This window comes from Rousettus aegyptiacus, unplaced genomic scaffold (assembly GCF_014176215.1).
Source record: "Rousettus aegyptiacus isolate mRouAeg1 unplaced genomic scaffold, mRouAeg1.p scaffold_m13_p_4, whole genome shotgun sequence".
NCBI classification, from domain to species: Eukaryota; Metazoa; Chordata; class Mammalia; order Chiroptera; family Pteropodidae; genus Rousettus; species Rousettus aegyptiacus.
In genome coordinates, this window is record NW_023416307.1 from 84,091,358 (window position 1) to 84,111,244 (window position 19,887).

General features: G+C 33.3%; 1 protein-coding gene across 12 annotated transcripts in view; it reads left to right on the forward strand.

Moving 5' to 3' along the window:
* Window positions 1-19,887, forward strand: part of ROBO1 (roundabout guidance receptor 1) — a 1,005,278-nt gene that overhangs the window by 784,296 nt on the left and 201,095 nt on the right. The window lies entirely within an intron of this gene.

Below are 19,887 nucleotides of genomic sequence, written 5' to 3' on the forward strand. Positions count from 1 at the left end.
CTTTTTGGAATGCAATTTGTTGCCCATGAAATTAAAAAAAAAAGAAAGTTCATTCTGGTAGTGTATCATTTCTGACTGTTCCCTTGGAACTAGCTATACTTTAACTTTGAAATGTTTTCTCTTCTTATAATAATAAAAACAACATGTAAAAGTAATTTTTGATTCAGATGAAGTTTCCTAGTTTCATTTCCCTCGATGTTTAAAAAGGAAAAAGTAAAAAAGAGTCTAAGTTTTTATAATTTTACGTTGAGCGAGTGAGCAGTTTGTGATACTGAGTTTCCTTTGCAGTGATTCTTTGTTCATATTAGAATGTTTGTTTAAATCAAAAATCATTTTTCTTTCTTAATGATGTTTAAAATAGACTTTCTTCCTTATTGTATTCTTGTCTGTCACCTAGTTTTAAAAGTTAAGTTTAAAGTAATGCTAGTAGCAGAAATAATACTGCACGAAGCCTGAGAAGAGAAGCTTAAAGACATAATAAAATGTAAACTGGAGTTGAATGAGGTTATCTGAGCCATTTTAACTTTCAAGAATCATATAATTTGTATAATTATGGTATAAAATATAATGAAAAAACCCATGTGGCCTGGCATTGCAGAGGTGTGTCACCTGTGTAAGGCAAATTATCTATCCAGGTAATTCTTACAGGGTGGCTTTAACAAATTTGCCTTGGTAAATGTATGGTTTCCCAGATTCTACCTGACTTTGCAGGTTCAGAAACTTGGTTTGTTATCACATCAAGAGTAGATCTATTTCTCAGAGTAGACTTGCATTAACAAAGCTCAGGGAGACTTATTAGTACATCAGAATGCTAACTTGGACAGATATTTTATTCAGAAAGCAAATATTTTCTCTATAGTCATACTACAAAGACATTTCCTTTGGGATGCTACTGGGTAAGGTATGATTCAAATGTTTAGTGGCATCAGGCTTAGTGAATTTAATGATATCCTTTTCAAAACTGTTGCTCTATGTGCTCTCATGACTAGATAAATCATATATTTTTTGTATTGGCACCATCCTGAATGGACAATGGGTAGGTGTTAATTACAAACAATCTTCTGTTTTATGGCCCTCATTTTGTCTTTTTTTTTGCTGATCAATTCCCATCCCTTCTAGTTAAAAACTTAATTTTTAGATATGTTATATCATTCTATCAGAGTATAAACAAATTTTGATGCCCTGAGAAACATTGCATCAATTTGGCAAAGCCCTTTTTAATTGTTTAATATTTTGGCAAACTATAGAAGTTAGTTGAAATATGTGAAAGGAACCTATGATATTCATTGCATTTTTATTAGATAAGCCTCTATATTAAAATTGTATACAATTTCCAACATGTATACAATCTTGGAAAAATTTTAATAGTTGTGATTAAAAAATTTATTTGGAGTTATAAAGTAAATTTCTAGTTCTTATTTTTAGTTAAGAGAGTTTATTACTTATTTCTGGCTACAAAAGTAAAACTCAGTTCCTCAGTTCTTCCAAGAAAAATTAAAGAATACAGAAATGAATAAAGAAGAAAGTGGAATTTATAATTCTGCCATGTAGAAAATGACCCTCTCTTATTGGGATTATATACTTTTTAAACACATAAATACCTTGAGGCCCTTTCTCTGCCAAAGCTCATTATGGCGGCTTCTTTTAAGATGTGCTTAGCAGGATGGTAGAGTAGGTAAATGTGCTTGCCTCCTTCCACAACTGTATCAAAATTAAAGCTAAACTACAGAACAATTATTATTGAGAATTGCCTGAAGTCTACCTGGAAAAAATTCCAACAATTAAGGACATATAGAAGAAGCCACCTTGAGAATGGTATGAGGAGTGGAGACATGGAACAGGCTGGTCCCACACCAGCATATAGTGGTTAAAAAGTGGGAGGAATATCTCAGTTGTGGAGGGAATCCAAGCCTACGTTTCCAGGTTCAGGGAGAGAGGGCTCCACAATTTCTTGCTGTGGAAACCAGTGGAGATTGTGGTTGGATGAGATCGATGGCTGCCAAAGTCCCAGGTGTTCCTTTGAAAAGGCCCGCACACAAACTTATTGGCTGACAGGCTCACTTGTTCTGAGCTCTAGTGTTGGGTCAACAGCTTGAAAGGAACAGGGGTATATGGGGAGGAACTGAGTTGTCTGGCTGTAGAGCGAGGACTGGAGGGGCAGCTTTCTCCCATGCAGAAGTGCTGGCAGAGGGCATTGTTTCTCTGTCGAGCCCTCCCCACTCCCAGTGTGCAGATGCAGGCAGCCACCATATCTGAGTTTCCATTAACCTGGCTAACACAGATTGCTCTGTCCAGGTGATTCCCTGAGACCACACCCCACCCAATTTACAGGCCCAGCCAAGCTTGTTTCAGTGGTTTTTCCATACAAATGGTCTGTCTTGGCTCATGCTGCAGACTTTCATAAAATCTCTCAAAGGTTCACAAAACCCAATGAAGCAGCATTTGGCCTCAACGTACCCCATACTTTTTTCCGAGCAGCCCTAACACAAGCACAAGTGGTGGCCATCTTCGGATTGCTTAATGGTCTATGCCAAGTGGCCCTGAGCAAGACATTGACTGTGACTGAACTTGGTCTGCAGTGGGCTCCTAGGAGGCCCCAGGGCTGGCTTTGGACACCGCTGAGTATTACCCCACACCACGTCCAAGGATGATACATCTAAAAGGCAAACCAGGGCCGTGGTAAAGCAAATCCTGCTCCATAGAGTTAGCACCTGTCACAACAGCTCCTCCACTATAGTCACAGCCAGTCCTCACAACCAATCCCTCCATGAGTCAATCCCTCTCATTGACGTGCAAGCAAACAGCAACCAAGGCTCAACCACAACAGGAGGACACACACAACCCACACAAGGGACACACCCAGAGCACCCACCTCAGGTGACCAGAGAGACTGTGCCGCTTGGCCCCGCATAACGTCTACTACATAAGGACACCTTACTAAGACCAGGAGATATAGCAGCTCTATTTAATACATAGAAACAAACTCAGGGAAGCAGCCAAAATGGGAAGACAATGCAACATGTCCCAAATGAAAGAACAGAAAAAGCTCCAAAGAAAGAACTAAACAAAATGGAAACAAGCAATTTACCAGATTCAGAGTTCAAAACATATAAGGATGCTCAATGAACTTAGGGGAGGAATAAATGAAGTTAATGAGAACTTAAATAAAGAAATAGAAAACATAAAAATGGAGATTTAAAAAAAAAAAAACAAACATAAAAAAGAACCAGTCAGAAATGAAGAATACAATGAAGAATGCATTAGAAGAAATCAACAGATTAGACGAGACAGAGAATCAGATCAGCTATTTAGAAAGTAAGGTAGCAGGAAACACCCAATCAGAACAGCAACAAGAAAAAAGAATTAAAAAACAAAAAACAAAAAAAACCCAGGATATTTTAAGGGGCCTCTGGGACAGCATTAAGTATACTGCCATTTGCATCACAGGAGTTCCAGAAGAAGACAGAGAGCAAGGGATTGAGAACCTATTTGAAGAAATAATGACAGGAAACTTCTAACCTGGTGGAGGAAATAGACATATAAATCCAGGAAGCACAGAGTCTCAAACAAGGTGAACCCAAAAAGACCCACACAAAGACATATCATAATTCTAATGCAAATGTTAAAGACAGAGAAAGAATCTTAAAAGCAGTAAGAGAAGTCAGATAGTTACTTACATGGGAGTTTCCATAAGACAGTCAGCTGATTTGTCAACAGAAATTTTGCAGGCCAGAAGGAATTGGCATGAATATTCAAAGTGATGGAAAGTAAGGATATACAGTCAAAATTACTCTACCCAGCAAAGCTATCATTTAGAGTTGAAGGACAGAGAAAGAGCTTCCCAGACAAGAAAAAGCTAAAGTAGTTCATCAACACAAAACCAGTATTACAAGAAATGTTAGAGGGACTTCTTTAAGAAGAAGGGGTGAGGAAACCCAGAAAAACTATGAATAATAAAATGGCAATAACTACATACCTATCAACAATTACTTCAAATGTAAAAGGATTAAATACTCTAATCAAAAGTCATAGGGTGGTTGAATGGATAAGAAAACAAGACAATTATATATGCTGCCTACGGGAGACTCACATCAGATCAAAAGATACACAAAATGAAAGTAAAGGGCTGGAAAAAGATATTTATTGAAAATGGGAACAAAGTACTAAGGTAGCAATACTTATACTAGATAAAATAGACTTTGAAACAAAGACTATAACAAGAGACAGAGAAGAACCTAGTAATTATCTTTCTGGCTATATACCCAAAGAAACCCAAAACACTATTTTGAGGGGATGTGCACAGCCCTATGTTCATTGCTATATTATTTACAAGAGCCAAGATATGGAGGCAACCTAAGTGCCCACCAATGGATGAATGGATAAAGAAGAGGTGATACAGATATACAATGGGATATTGCTCAGCTATAAGAAAATAATGAAATCTTGCCATCTGCTACAACATGGATGGACCTAGAGGGTATTGCTTTGAGTAGAGTAAATCAGAAAAAAAAAAAAATGCCATGATTTCACTTATATGTGGAATCTAAAGAACAAACAAAACAGAAACAAACTCATAGATATAGAGAACATTTTGATGTTTGTCAGATGGGAGTGAGTTTTGGGGAGTGGGTGAAAAAGTGGAAAGGATTAAGAAGTACAAGTTGGTAGTTCAAAATAGGCATGTGAGTCTAAAGTATAGCGTAAGTAATATAGTGAATAATATTGTAACAACTATGTATTGTGTCAAGTGAGTACTATATTTATTAGGGTGTTCACTTTCTAAGTTATATCAATGTCTAATCACAATATTGTATTTCTGAAACTAATATAATGTATGCCAAATGTAATTGAAAAATAAAAAAAATAAATTAAATTAAAATATAATATTCCTTGACTATGAATTGTAGTTTTTTTAGTGAAGTTCCTACAGAGAGAAACAGAGAGATACACGTATATGATATTGTCAAAGAAAAATATATTTTGAGGAATTCGGTAACATCGTCATGGGAATTGGCAAGTCTGAAAATTTGTCAGGGACTTTCACAGGATAGAGGCCCAGGGAAGAACTGATATTTCATTCCTGAGTCCAAACTCAGTTGGAGGGGAAATTCCTGTGTGTGTGTGTGTGTGTGTGTGCGCGCGTGCGCGCGCGCACACATACGCATGCATGCACACACATCCTCACACGTAGAGGCAGGGATCTCAACCTTTCTCTTAAGTCCTTAAATCGATTGGATGAGGCCCATCCACATTATGAAGGCTATTCTGCCTCACTTAAAGTCTGCCTCACATTTTAAAAACTACCTTTATAATAGCATCTAGATTGCTGCTTTACCAAACAACTAGGTACCATTGCCTAGCCAAGTTGATAAATAAAATTAATTATCACGGTGATGCTTTATGTGTACACACATACACCCACACACACATACACACATTATATTTATATATGTTATAAAAGGGATAATATATACATTACATATGTGTGTACATGACATTCTTTACTTTTTCGTCTCCTTTGTATGCAACTTTTGCATAACTTACCTTCTCTCCTCTTCTTTTTCACTCTTTATCTCCTCTTTTCGCCTGTATAGTCCTTCCCTCCTATTCTGCATCCCTCCTCTCCTCAGCTCTTCTAACTCACATAACTGATGATTCCCAGAATTCTCTTCTAGAATGCAGATTCAGATGTGCCAAATGCTTATTATCATCTTTACTTAAACATCCTACAACCACCTCAAAAAGCCTGAAACTGAATTAATTATCTTTTTAAATCTGTTCTTTTCTTTTTTCTTGTTTCAATGAATGCAACTGGCCCAGGCTGTTTTTAATGTCACCTTTTCCACAGTCTATTAATTATTCTATTCCCATCGAATGGCTTTCATGAATACAATATGTTGACCAAGTACCTTACAGTCCATCACTACCAACTGGCATTTCTTAACTAGTACCTCCGCTTATAATCTCCATCCCCTTGAAACTGTTTTCCACATTGCCATTGTAAAAAATATTTTATATGCAAATACATTTTCTTCGTTTTCTTCCTAAAAGTCTTTCATAGGGTCCTTATTGCCTCATGGTAAAATCCAAATTTCTTAGCCTGTTATTTTGTCTTTTGTAATATGATCCCTGCCTAACTCCCTTGTCTCATTTATAGACACCTTCCTTCTCATTCCTAAAATAACAGGGTCCAGAATAGTGATGACAAAAAATTGCACAATGGGCAAGCATTAGTATTTTAAATGAAATATTACAATAAACAATAATTAAATCAGAATGCCCACCACATATTTTTCTAATTTTTAGATTATGACTTCTTAATATTGTCTGAATTGCAAGTCTCCTGTTAAAGAATTTTGTCACTGGAAGTATTATTTAATGAGTTGTTATACTACAGGAAGTAAAATTGACATTACCATACTGAAAAGAGAAATGTTATAGTGATAAAGATTCTCGCTTAATTGGCATCAGATATGGTTTAGAGGTTTAAAGTACTCCTTCCCACAAATCATTTTTACACTTCTACTTAACATGTATTAAATTGCTTTGGTTAATTATAAATATCCTATAATCCTAAATGAGATTCTTAAATGGCTTTAAGGATTGATAGAAACCGTAAAAAATGAATGCATATTAGAAGTTATGTTTCATTTTCTAGTAACTAATTCTAAATTAAAATATGGTTTAAATTTCTGGGAAACTATATACATTGTTAAATGCGCTGCTGAAATTTATGGTCTATGGAGAGATTATTATTCATAACATTATTGATAACTAGTATAAGCACCTTATAAGTATTGGCTTATAATGTTTATAGTATATTATGTTCAAAAAATCATTAAAGTTTTAGTATTTTGAATTGAAAAATCAATATGTTGGTTGACAGTCTGCATTATTTGGGGTTGAATGAAGAAAATTAATCTGAAAACAATCTTAACAAAGACTGTCTTACCTTTTAAAATGTTATCCATTTTTCGTTTTATTTTTAAATAATTTGATTAATATATCAAAGATTAATCAATAATGGTTTATTATACTGATGTATAATAATTCTAAAAGTGATTTACATATTCTCAGGTGCCTTTAGGTGTCCTTTCCAAATAAATTCTTATGCAGTATCTGTAGGAATTATTAGCCATATTTTATGGATAAACATTTATTAAAAAAATAGCCAATAATTACTGAATGCTCTTCATATGCTTGGAACTGTGTCTGCATAGCATATAATATTTAATCTCTATAACTGCCTTATAATAAGGAAAGTGATAACTGGTAAAGTTCTTGACTTACCCAAATGCCAATCCTTATTCTCTCATTTTTAGAACAGATGACAATTAGATTTTCTTGATGATATTCCCAAGTAAGCTAATGGAAATATATTTTTAAAACAGAATTTTAATATGTTTAAAATAATTTGAAAGATGAATATGAAAGAGAAAAAAGTTATAAAATTTATTCTCCTTCAATGAAGTGTTTTTCAGACTAGAAATGGACTTTCCAAAGACAGAAACATCCTATGTTTATTTTCTAAAATCTTTTGTTCTTTGTCTAGCCAGTCTACGTAGACCAATAAGCAAGACAATAAGTAAAGAACTACGTGGAAAAATAAGAGATATAATTCACTGCAATGGATGGTACCCCAAACAGAACGGCACTTTGCCTGGAGCATTTGTGCTCTGTTGCCATCATTGCTTATGTCTGTCTTTCTTTCTTTCTTTCTTTCTTTCTTTCTTTCTTTCTTTCTTTCTTTCTTTCTTTCTTTCTTTCTTTCTTTCTTTCTTTCTTTCTTTCTTTCTTTCTCTCTTTCTTTCTCTCTTTCTTTCTCTCTTTCTTTCTCTCTTTCTTTCTCTCTCTCTCTCTTTCTCTCTTTCTCTCTCTCTCTCTCTCTCTCTCTCTCTCTCTCTCTCTCTCTCTCTCTCTCTTTCTTTCTTTCTTTCTTTCTTTTCTGTTTGCTCCCCATCTATACTATTCTTGCTCTCATAGTTTTTCTTTCCATAGGACTTTCTGATTCAACCTTTTGTTCCCTAAAATCCAAGAAAGGCTTTGTTTTATTCTGTATTGTATATTTGCTTCAGTCGTCTCCCTATGACTTGTATCACTTTGCAGCAAAAAGAGTTGAGAAAGAATGAGCTGTTATTTTGTTATTTTACTTTGGAGCCATTACCTTCAGTATGACTGCTTTATTTCTTTCTCATTAAACTTGTTATCTGGTTTCACATATAATATTGATGCTTTTTTTCTTATATTTAAGAAAGGTATTGTTATGCTCTGAAATAAAGTTTATTAACCCATATTTGAGAATATAACTTTTCATCCAAAGTCAATGCCCAATGCCACCCAGAAGGGAAATTAAAATGTGTATATGTGTTTGCGTGTGTGTGTATGCATGATATATTAGAGGGACTGAAAACAAGAACATAAATGGCCTACTTTTTTTAAAAGATGTTTAAGCCTCATCTATCTTATAGGTATTTGAAAACCAGGAATTAAACAGTAAAGATTAGATGATTCTCATTAGGTGCTTTGAACCTCCTCTCAAATCCTTTTACTCTTCCATTTATGTACCTAATTCTGGAAGGTGTACTGACAATGACAAGAAAAGGGAGATTATATGAGAGATTATTATTATTATTTAAATATATATAAAAACACCCTGGGATATTTATTTTCAGCTTAATGTATTTGTTGATATTCTCATAGTAACTCTGAACTATCGAAAAGAGATTAACTTTTGTTTTGAGCCCTCTCAAAAGGGAGATAAGCAAAATCACTCCCACTTAGAAATTGGAAAGTACAGTCCTTCTTTAAAAGTCCTTTAAAAATTGACCATTTTTTAAATATATAGTTATAACTTAACATGATATAATAAAGTAAGAAATAAACTGGGATTTGGGAGACCTTGATTTCTGCCAAAGCTGCTAATAAACATGCGTTTATGAGAATATTCCCTATGAATTCTTACAAGTAAGTGAAAGGAGTTGGTTAAAATCCTTTAAATCTCTGCAGTTGTAAAGCATTGCTCCACTGACCTCCACTGAACTGCTGACTCAACACCTCTACTAGATCTAAAAGACACTCAAGCTTACTGTGTCCGAAACAAATACCTAAAGGCTGCTCCACTCCCAGACTTCCCAGCTCAATAAATAGAAATTCCATCTTCTCGTTGCTCAAGTTAAGTGTCATAAAGTCATCCTTGACTCCTCTCTTCCTTTCATACAACTTATACAATCCATCAGCAAATCTCATCATCTTCACCTTCAACGTGTGTCCAGACCCTCATCCTGTTTCTCCATTGCTACTGCTGTGGCAGACTGAGCCGCCATTGTCTTTACTTGAATTATTGCAATTACCACCTAAGTGAGCTCCTGCTTTCACTTCTTCCTGATACCCACGCCCATCTTTCTTTTCAAGTCTATTTAAAATATAAGCCCCTTCATGTTCTGCTCTAAACTCTTGGAGACTTTCAGTCTCACTTTGAGTGAAAGCCAAAGTCTCACAAGGATTGTGAACCTGACATGATCTCTCAATCCCTCTCCCTCCCCAGTCTCTCTCTCTGACCTTATTTTCCCCACAGGCTCACTTCTCTTCAGGCTATCAGGACACTTGTGTCCTGACAGTTCTATCCCCCGATGCCCACTTGGTTCACTCCCACACTTTCTTTTAGTCTGTTCATGAAGACAGGATTTCCCTGATTTTCTGAAAACAACCTATGCCCCCAGCCTATACTCTCTAAAACCTTAACCCTGTGTTAGTTTTTCTACTTACCACTTATCACCATGAGGGTGAGGAATTTATTGCCTTTGTTCACTGCTTTATCCTCAGGACCTAGAACAAATTTACGTGTATGAATAATTGATTGAAAGGAAATACTTCCAACTGAAGTTATGATATTACTCTAAAATTTCTATTTTTATAGGCAGGGCGAAGAAATGAAATAAATAAATCTCCCCTTTTCCTTTAAAACAGCAAGCAGATCTGTTTGAACTAACATATTTCTTTGGTTGTTGAAAACATAAAATTATAGAATATTTCTTGTGTCTTTATGATGGTATAGTTATTTGCAGAAAAGTAATCTTAGCATTCACAATGAACGGATTGGTTTTATGTTGCCTTTTGACAAATATAATAAAATAGAAGATGGCTCACTTGTCTGCTAATTCTTATAATCTTTTATCCAGTTGCCATTTTTTTTCCAAATGTGCTATTGTTACACAAACAAAACAATTATATATGTAAAATGTAGTGCATTTAATTTTCTTAACTTTTTTTTTTTTTTTTTTTTTTTTTTTTTTTTTACCTGAGAGCAGACTTAACCGCAAATGAATAGTGAAGAATTTCTAGACCAAGATGAGCTGACCTAGTTTTATTTCCTCTTTAACTTAGTGTGTGGCCTTAGAGGAGTTTCATGCCCTTACCAAGCCAGAGCCCTTATCTTTAAATAAGTGTAATAATAGGTGTAATAATACTACTCTCTTATTTGCCTGACTGGGTTGTTAAGTTAATAAGATAATAGCTGTTTAGAACTTTGAAGTTCTTGGAAGGAAGGTGTTGTTAATATGAGGAGTCTTACATTTTTCTGACATTTGTAATTATTTTGGAAAAGGGCCCTATCCAGATATTTTGCCATAGCTTCGCTGACAGCTTCATGGAAGCACATTTGTCCTCCTTAGACAATCGCTTTGCGGTACAGCTTCAGGTACTCCACATGTTGGCACAGTTAATCTCTAAGATCTACCAGCTTTACACATGTGTTCTGCAGTATAACTATTAAAAAGAAACAAACTGTAGCCTGAGACATTTCTGGCACCTATTATGAGAGTTATACATTTGCCAAACTCCAATTTTCTATTATAGTAATTTGAAACTCTTTAGAAGTACCTGTCCAAGGTAAACTTGGTTTCTTAAGAAGTTATATTCCACCCTCTGTATGATGTCTTTTAGTCAAGATAATATCTCAGGAGTGGGTATCTCGAAGAATCTAAGAGGATTTCCCCTTTATTTTATTTTTTTTTCTTAATCAACTCATTTTCAGCCTGGAGCCTAGATTTGATTAATCGATTTTCCTGTTCTGTTTAAGGATTGTTTTTATTAATGCACTTTTCAAGCTGAGGCACAGCATTATCGCCTTCTCGATCATTGTACGAAGTGTTGAGATCTGAGCAGGCCAGCTGTAGCAGCTGTGTTTCCCCTTGGATCTCAAGCTAAAAACTTTCATCTCCTTTGCTGTCTCAGCTGCTGGTCTGAGGCTATGGCCTTCCCATAACTCAAACCAGTTTCAAAGCAACGTAAGTAACCTCTTTGGAATGCTTTTGGAAAACCACAGAAAGGTTCTTTAAAAGTACACCACTTATATACTTTAAATGAATGTTTCCATTTTAAGGTAATAACAGCATAATGTCAGGAGTCATGCATGGTATTTAACTACACTATGAACATAGCATAGGCTTGTCTAGATAGACCAATTAAAAAGAAAAAAAGAAAAAAGAAACAGTGAAGTCGAGGGTTGGAATCCTTAAAGTGATCTCATAGTTGTGGAATCAATGAATCAAATATTATATTTTCCAAAATAAAAAGTTACATTTTCTATAGTCCTAAAGACTTTTTCATATCTAAAAGATCATGTGAAAGGATGCCATCATCACAAATGTAAATAGTGTTGAATGCTTTAACTGGGGAGATGCTTGATATTCACAGAGAAACATTTTAGGTTGGACTTTGGTATGCTCAGGGAGTAGGGAGGATCAAATTTGCATCATTTTGCTAGCAATTTATTATATCAAATCATCACTTCAATAAAATGTAACTGATGATTTATAAGATTTAAAGTCATTTTAGTGAAATTTGAAATGTACCTCCATATCTGGACAAGAAGAAAAGCTTTTGGTTTTTATATTTGTCTTGCCTTCACAGAGGAAATTGTCACTCCGGATCTCACTTGTTCTGATTTTGCGGTGACTTAACCAAAGAAGGACTCCTTGATAGAGTTTGTTTGTAATTACAAAATAAATTACAAATTAGATTTTACATTTATATCTTTCTTACGATCACCCTAGTGTTTAGTGGCAGGAAGAAGCCTCATCTTAGGGCATTGGCAGAGGAAAATAAATCTTTGCTGCTAACTTAGGTGTCTAGTTCATGTTATAAAAAAATAAACCCAATTGCAATATTATGATGTCTCCAAAGGCCACCTTTACAAACGGACAAAGTAGAGCACATACTAGCATAGGCCAGGAAAAATAATTTACTTCCCTTAAGAATTCTGAACACATTGTTTTTTTTAGTGATTTAGTGTGCAGATTTTAAAGCTTTTCTTCATAATCACTTGTATTACCTTATCTGGAAAGGCAGCTTATTGCAGTCTTCCAGAGCGACTGCCTGTGCTACTGGGGGATTAAAACATGTAGACATGCTATCACTTTCCCCTCTGGAGGCTCCTCAGACATTATGGGTATTATGCTGAGCTTCTAGTGACCTATTCTTGAACCTCTGCCATTCAAAGCCAGCATTTGTTTGTGTAGTATTTAGAATGGCTTCTTTAAAAAAAATTCTACATGCTTCATGAAAATATTTTCTATCATTTAGGCAAGTCCTTTCCAAGTAACACTTTATACATATATGTATACACACACATATCTGTATTTGTACATGCACACACATGTGCATATATCCACACACTTAAGAATTTATACATAAAGAACAATAGAAATATAATGTGAGGTACAAATGTAAGCTGCATGTAATTTTAAATTTTATAGTAGCCACATTAAAAAGGAAAAAAGAAAAAAGATGAAATGAATCTCAATGATATGTTTTATTCATCTCACTATCCAAAAGGGTAGCATTTTAAGGTTTAGGTGGATATAAAAAAAAGGAATATAAAAAATTCTTAATGAGATCTACATCCTTTTTTTATACTGTCTTCTAAATCCATGTAAATTTTACACTTACTACACATCTTAATTCATAGAAGTTAATTAATTTACATGGTTAGCAGCTACCTTTTAGACAGTGCAAGTATACACATGTACAAGACTATTTTGAAATGTCTTTAGGTTGAGTCTTAGAATTCTAACCAAATTTTGGCTAATTTTTTTTTCAACCTTTTCCAAGTGTTAACTTTTTAAATGAAAAGTGTTCTTTTATTTTAACGAAATTTCTTTAGATGTAGACATATCTTTTAGAAAAACATTGCCCCATTAAGATAGTGCACACTCTTACTGGGTGGTGCACTTACACCTACACCCTCCATTTTCCAGAGACTGGTTTGGAGGAATTTCAAGACATTACCCATAACCAAGTGGAAGCTGGACTCATTAATTGTTAAACCATGAAGCCACCCTATGTCCATATTATTCACTGGATGCACACTTTCTTCATTTAATTGAAAATATATGGAAAAAACTTGCATTTAAAATATTTTAAATGTTAGAACTTGACTTTAAACTTATGTTTTATGATATTTTTGCTGAGAACTGTGATGCAAGACAGGCGGATTTTCAGGTGAGATAAGAGAGCAGAGAGGACGATCTTGCCCAAGCACAGGGTTTCCCTGAACCCTCTAAATGATTTGCCCTTTGCTCATAAATCTTTCGTCATGGTCAACACAAAGCCTGGTATTGATTTGCCAGTGAACTATCTTGTCATCTCCGGGCTTGGGTCCTTTGACCTTTTATTTGTTCCTGTAAAATTATGGTGTATCACAAACTTCTTTTCTAATAGGTCCTTTAAACTTTTAAAGGCCAAGAGACTCTGTGGGAATATATTAAACAGTTGGATAATCCAGAAAAAGGAGGTAAAAAATGTCAATAGCTAAAGGTCAGAAAAATACTTACTAAGTCCAGAAACACAAACAGTTTTTATTAGGAGGAAAGGACTGAGAAGGAGAAGGCCTGAGTTTAATTTGATCCTAGCTAAATTTACTTTGACGTTCTTAGTAATGTATATCAAATATGCATTTCTTTCATAGTAGCCGAGTAAGGGACAAAGTGAATTTTAAAATGCAACTCCTAAGCAATGGAAAGTGAACACAAACACAGCAATTTAAGCAAATGCAATGCATCTAAATGGAATGATCACAATTTATTTCTCAAACTATTGATATTAGCATAAAGTGACTTCAGTGGGACTCATACATTCTTCTAGGTGCTATTTGTCACACACACAAGTAGATAAACTCTACATGCTCTGATTTACTAATAAACTAAATCAGTAGACTGAATCAAAATGAAATAACTGTGGAATCAGGATTTCAACTTTGATTTAATGAATTTTATATTTTTTCGTTTAATTTATTGAGAGTGTAATTTATTATACTGGCTACCACCTGATAATTCCTCTGCTACTTATATATTTTATTCCTTGCAAAAGGATTTTTGAACTGCAATTTCTGGAATTACTTTTTGCTACAAATGTATGGAAAAGAAAGAAAGTTGGTTTTCATTTTATATTGTATCATTTGTTTCCAGATCATCACATAGCTCATTAAAACTTCTGGAGAAATTATTATTACTGAAAAATGCTTCCTCTGAGACATGTTTACCTAGTACCTATTTGTCCTAGGTGATACTAAAATGCTGTTTTCTGTACAAGTATAACTAAATAATGGGACATAAAAGAACTTTTTTAAGTGTTCAGGTATATAAAATAAGAATGTTGGGTCAAGTATATATACAACGTCTCATTCTTTCTTGACATCTTTTGTTTAGATATATAGCATCACTAGAAGAGGAATCATGAATTTATATTCAGTCTTGTGGAAGTCAAATCTCAGTCTCCTAATCAGTGAATAAATGAAACATTGATTTTGAAGTCTGAAATCCAGATCATTACTTTAAATTACATTGTTCAAATAGCTCACATTCACATAGTTCAATATTCAAAAACTTTCAAAAGTATCTATAGTAAAAGTATCCTTACTTCCTAGTTCTCTTTCATAGGAAATCCCCAAATTACTAGTTTTTGGAGAGAGGCTTTCAGAGATAATTTTAAGCATATGAAAGCAAATGTATGCTTATCATACAGAAAATAGCATATTATACATATTATATAAATTTCCACATATAAGGAAATTTCTCATTCTTTATTATAGGTGAAAAATAATCCATTTTGTGAACAGAGTGTGCATTATTCAGTTCCTCCTTAATAAACATATGGTTTCTAATCTCTTTACTATGGCAAAGTGTATAATAATCTTATACAAATGTCATTTTACAAGTGTGAAAAATTAGAAGTAAGATAAACTTCTAGAGTTATCACCATTATGCATCTGTAATTTTGTTAGATATTGCCAAAATTTTCTTCCCACCAGTTATAGAATTTATCGTCACACCATTAAGGCAAAATAGTTCCTGTTTTTTCAGAACCTTCACTAATAGCATTAATTAAAAAAAAAATCTTATTGAATTTTTGCCTAATGTCTCAGTATAAGTTTAATTTACATAGCCCATACTATGGGTAATGTGGAGTATTATTTCATATATTTAGGAGCCATTTATATTTTATGTTTATGGGCAAATAATTTGGTCATATACTTTTCCACGTTTCTCTTGCTAGACATTTTCTTATTTCTATGAGTTTTTTTTTTATATATATTAGGGTACTTGGCTGTTGTGTGTAATATGTCATTGGAATTGCAAGTATTTTCACAGTTTATCATTTATCTTTTGATTTTGCATATGATGATTTTTGCAGCACAAAGAATGAGAATTTAAGTGATTGACCTCATTGATTTTTTTTCCCCCCTATTCTTTTATGGCTCTGGCTTTGGTGACTTTGTTAGAAAGACCTTCTCCAATTCTAGGGTATAAATTAGTTCTTCCTTCATTACTTCCACGCCATTTATAGTCAAAATCAGGTAATTGGATTGAGGCAAGCTTCAGCAGTTCAGGACATCATTCTGCTTTGCGAGTTAATTATGGGCAGCACACTACAGAAACCTGTACTCTCGTTCTGATTGAGGAAGGGAGGTGTTCCTTTATGTTTCCCCTGGGACCCAGCCCCAACACTTTACCAAAGTTCCTTTAAGCCCAAAGAGTTCAGCAATAAGAAGCTGTCTAATTTCAAGGCCTGCTAGGGAAATAAGTGAATGCCAGGTTTCTCCTGTGCCTTATCTATGGTTTGTGTATGCTATGAACATCAAGAATTGAATATAGTTTAGTTTTACCTGTGATTTGGGTTAATCTGTGACCTCTAATCCTCAATATTTTACATAATCTGAAGTTGATTTAGTGTTATTAGTGTATATTATTGTATTAACATATAATACTACCTTATTAGCATTATAAATAATAAACTATATTTTACTCACTTTTCATAATTTAATTAATAGAACTATAGTTACATCGATATAAGTAAAAATTGACTTTCTACATTAATTTGTGGTTTAATATTCATTTTACCTAAGTTTTTAAATTATGTTGCAATGAAGGGATCAAGCTTTGACAGTAGAGTGACTCAATTACTAGTTATGCAATTTTACACATTAGCTACATAATTTTGTGCAAGTGTGACCTCATGCCTTGATTTCCTCACCTTTAAAATGTGGGTAATAATGGTACTCATCTCAGAAGATTGTTGTGAGAAATGAATGAATGAAGGCCTATGAAGCACAAAAACTTATTCAGTAAGTGGTAATGATTTTTTTTTTCTTTATCTATATCATCACATTCTAATTATGAAATCCAGATTCAGATAATTTGGTAGAGGGCAAATATAACCGGCAGACTGGTTATAATCTATGGACTATTTGTTCTGTATAAAGGTACAATTTTAGTCACTTTCAAATATCAGATCACAGCAACTTTTTTTTTTTTTTTTTTTTTTTTTTTTTACACTCTGAGAATATATCTATTTCTTTTGGATGATCAGGACAGCTGAACATCTAATCCATTCATTTTGGCCCTCATTGTGATTGAAACAGCTGAATCCATCATACAATGATTTGCTTTGATCATTAAGACAGCCAAAATGAAAGCATTGGCCATGCTGCCTAAGGTTCATTTATTTTGGAAATAATTTTGACAGGTAAGACATAGTCCCATATTGCCATCCTGACATTTTGTTGATATCACATATAACTTCTGGTAGCATATTCATCAATTAGCTAATACACTTTTTGTTATCATTTGTTCTCTGTTATCTTAATAAATGTAAACAGATGATTCATGAGACTGATTCATTCACAGCCATTTTAGCTGCAGATGGCCTGAGAAGCAGCAGAGGAAGTGGCATATTGTGCTTTTGTTGCTGATGAGTGTGCTTTCAGGGATGGAGATAGTTCAAAGGGAGAGCCAATTGAAGTGATTTGAGGGAAGAAACCGTTTTTATATGTAGTGACAAATACACATAGTCTACTTACATAGTGATAAGTCTAGGATTTCTGGTCTATATAAAGATTTAGTTTGAAGCAGATGTGATCAAAGGTGACAAAATCATGCTGTTGCTATGATAAATTTTAATTCGTTTCTGATAAAGAGGCTTTTATAACTTTTTTAAAGAATTAGTTTCAAAAATAATTGTTTATTTAACAGATAGTATCATTTATCTTTTTTTATCCTAATATATGTTTATTGTGATATTCCAATAATGTTACTGAAAAAAGATATACAACGCAAACCAATTTTATACACACACATGCATGCACACACACACACACAGATAAGAAGATTGTATGATCAAATACTAGCAACAATACTTTTGTTTTGAATATTGGACAACTGTAAGAATGAAATGCAATCAATTTTACCTTTTAATTCTTTAATACTTTCTGAAGAATTCAGCTACTCAAATCAGTAGGACTTGGGCTTTGATTCTCAGCTGAGGATAGATTTCAAAAAAAGATAAGCTCCCGAAGAAAAGCTCTCAGGACCTCTGGAGAAATATTTTTTGTTTGTTCATCAAACAGTCTTACAGTTTGAAATAATTGAAAAGCAAGAAACATTTAAAATCTAGATTTAGACAAGATGATGCCAGGAATGTCTACGTTGGGAAGTATGAAATAGGCACTAAGGTTGAGAACCTTTTCTCTTTTTGCTCATTTTTTTTTCAATATGACTCGTATTAAGTGGGACAATTGCAAATAGTGATTGGTTTTGCAAGTAGTCCCATCAAATAACAATCCAGAAGGAAGAGAGCTAGACAAGACTTTTGGTCATGTATTGATCCTTAAGTACACATAGATTGCGATCTGTCTCAACATGACCTTTAATTATAATGGATAGCTTTTTTCTTTTTTTTTGTAGTTTCTTTCATAATAAACATGTATGAGATCAATGAAAAGGGGGCATAGAAAGGTTAACTTGTAAGTTCTTATCAATCTGAATTCAACTTTTAAAAAATCTAAATTAAAGCCAAAATGTTAGTATATTCTTTGAATTTATGACCACAGCAAGCTTTCTCATATGTCTAAATGTGTTCAGCACTATTAATAATCTTGAAATCACTTAGAATTTCAATATAATCTTTAAAGATAAAAGTCAAATGCTGAAAATGTTAAAGTATATTTGCAAAATTGGGAAATTTGTTGCAAAACTTTTGATTAATGGGTTGAAAAGATTTACATTTCTATAATAAGAATTTATCTCACTATGCAGTATGGCATGTGTTTTTCCATCTAGTTATCTGATATTTGATGTTACTCGTTACTGGTGTGAATATGTTTGTTCACACGTGCACGCATGTATGTGTATTGTTTCATAATTGGTCCTGCACAGTTTTTACTGTTTTTGTTTTTATTTACTTTCTATTTTTGTGGCTATAATTAATTATTTTATTTATATTTTTGATTTGTGATATATAAAGGAAAATAAAACAATTTCATTATTCAGTTTGAACACTTTCTTATTTATTCTCATAAATTGTCAGTTGATTTCTTTTTAGGTTGGCATGTAAGTAGTCATATCATAAAAATAAATGATAGTTTTGCTGTTACTTTCCAGTATCTGTACTTGCTATATTATTTCCTAGCTAATTGCATTGGGTAGCATTTTCAGAAATACAAAAAAATAATAATTGTGATAGTGTTTATTTTATTTCTGAATTCATCATTAAATATTGATTTAATGGGTAGAAAATCATCCATTTTAAATCATATGAAGAAACTTTTTTTTTTCACTTCTATCAGCAACGTTCTGTTAACCAGAATATATATTCAACAACACCCATTGTTGAGCATAGATGGTAGTTTTTAGGCATTCTCCATGGTTCAGGAATTTTTACTGATACATTTATTTATTAATTTTTAAAAATACTAATATTTTTCTTTATTGAGATAGTATTCATGTTGGGAGTTGGATATAGCCAACATTATAAACAATATATAACAAATCGTTATGAGGAAATGTTTTTAAATTGTGAAGTACTTGATGAACTCACATTTATTTTGAGTAATTGTTCTGTCATTTATTAACATTTATGTTAATTTATTTGTTAATTATTCATTTAAAATATTTATTTTGTATTGCTCTCATTTCTCATTTTTTTCCAATAGAATAATCATATGTTTAGGTTTAGACCTAACCTGATGGATATATTCTTCATTAAATTAACAGAAAGTTATATGGATGCCATTGTGACTTCTATGTGTGTTGCTGTTCTGGGAATCACAAAAGATGCAATGTTCTTTCTTTTTCTTTTGGTATAAAAATGATCTTAAAAATTATTAGATTTGAGCCCTGAATTTTAAAATTTTTATTTAAAAATGTTTCTGTCTCTTTCTTAAATCAAAAGAGACTTTTTTATAACTCAATTTTATTGAAGAAAGAAAGAAAAATTTTGAGAGTACAAATCCTTCCTTTATGATCATGTAGGGCTGTATATCCCATTATACAACTTAATGTGCAACTTTAATCAGCAAATGATTATTTTACTTTATTTTCTTGACTTAACCTC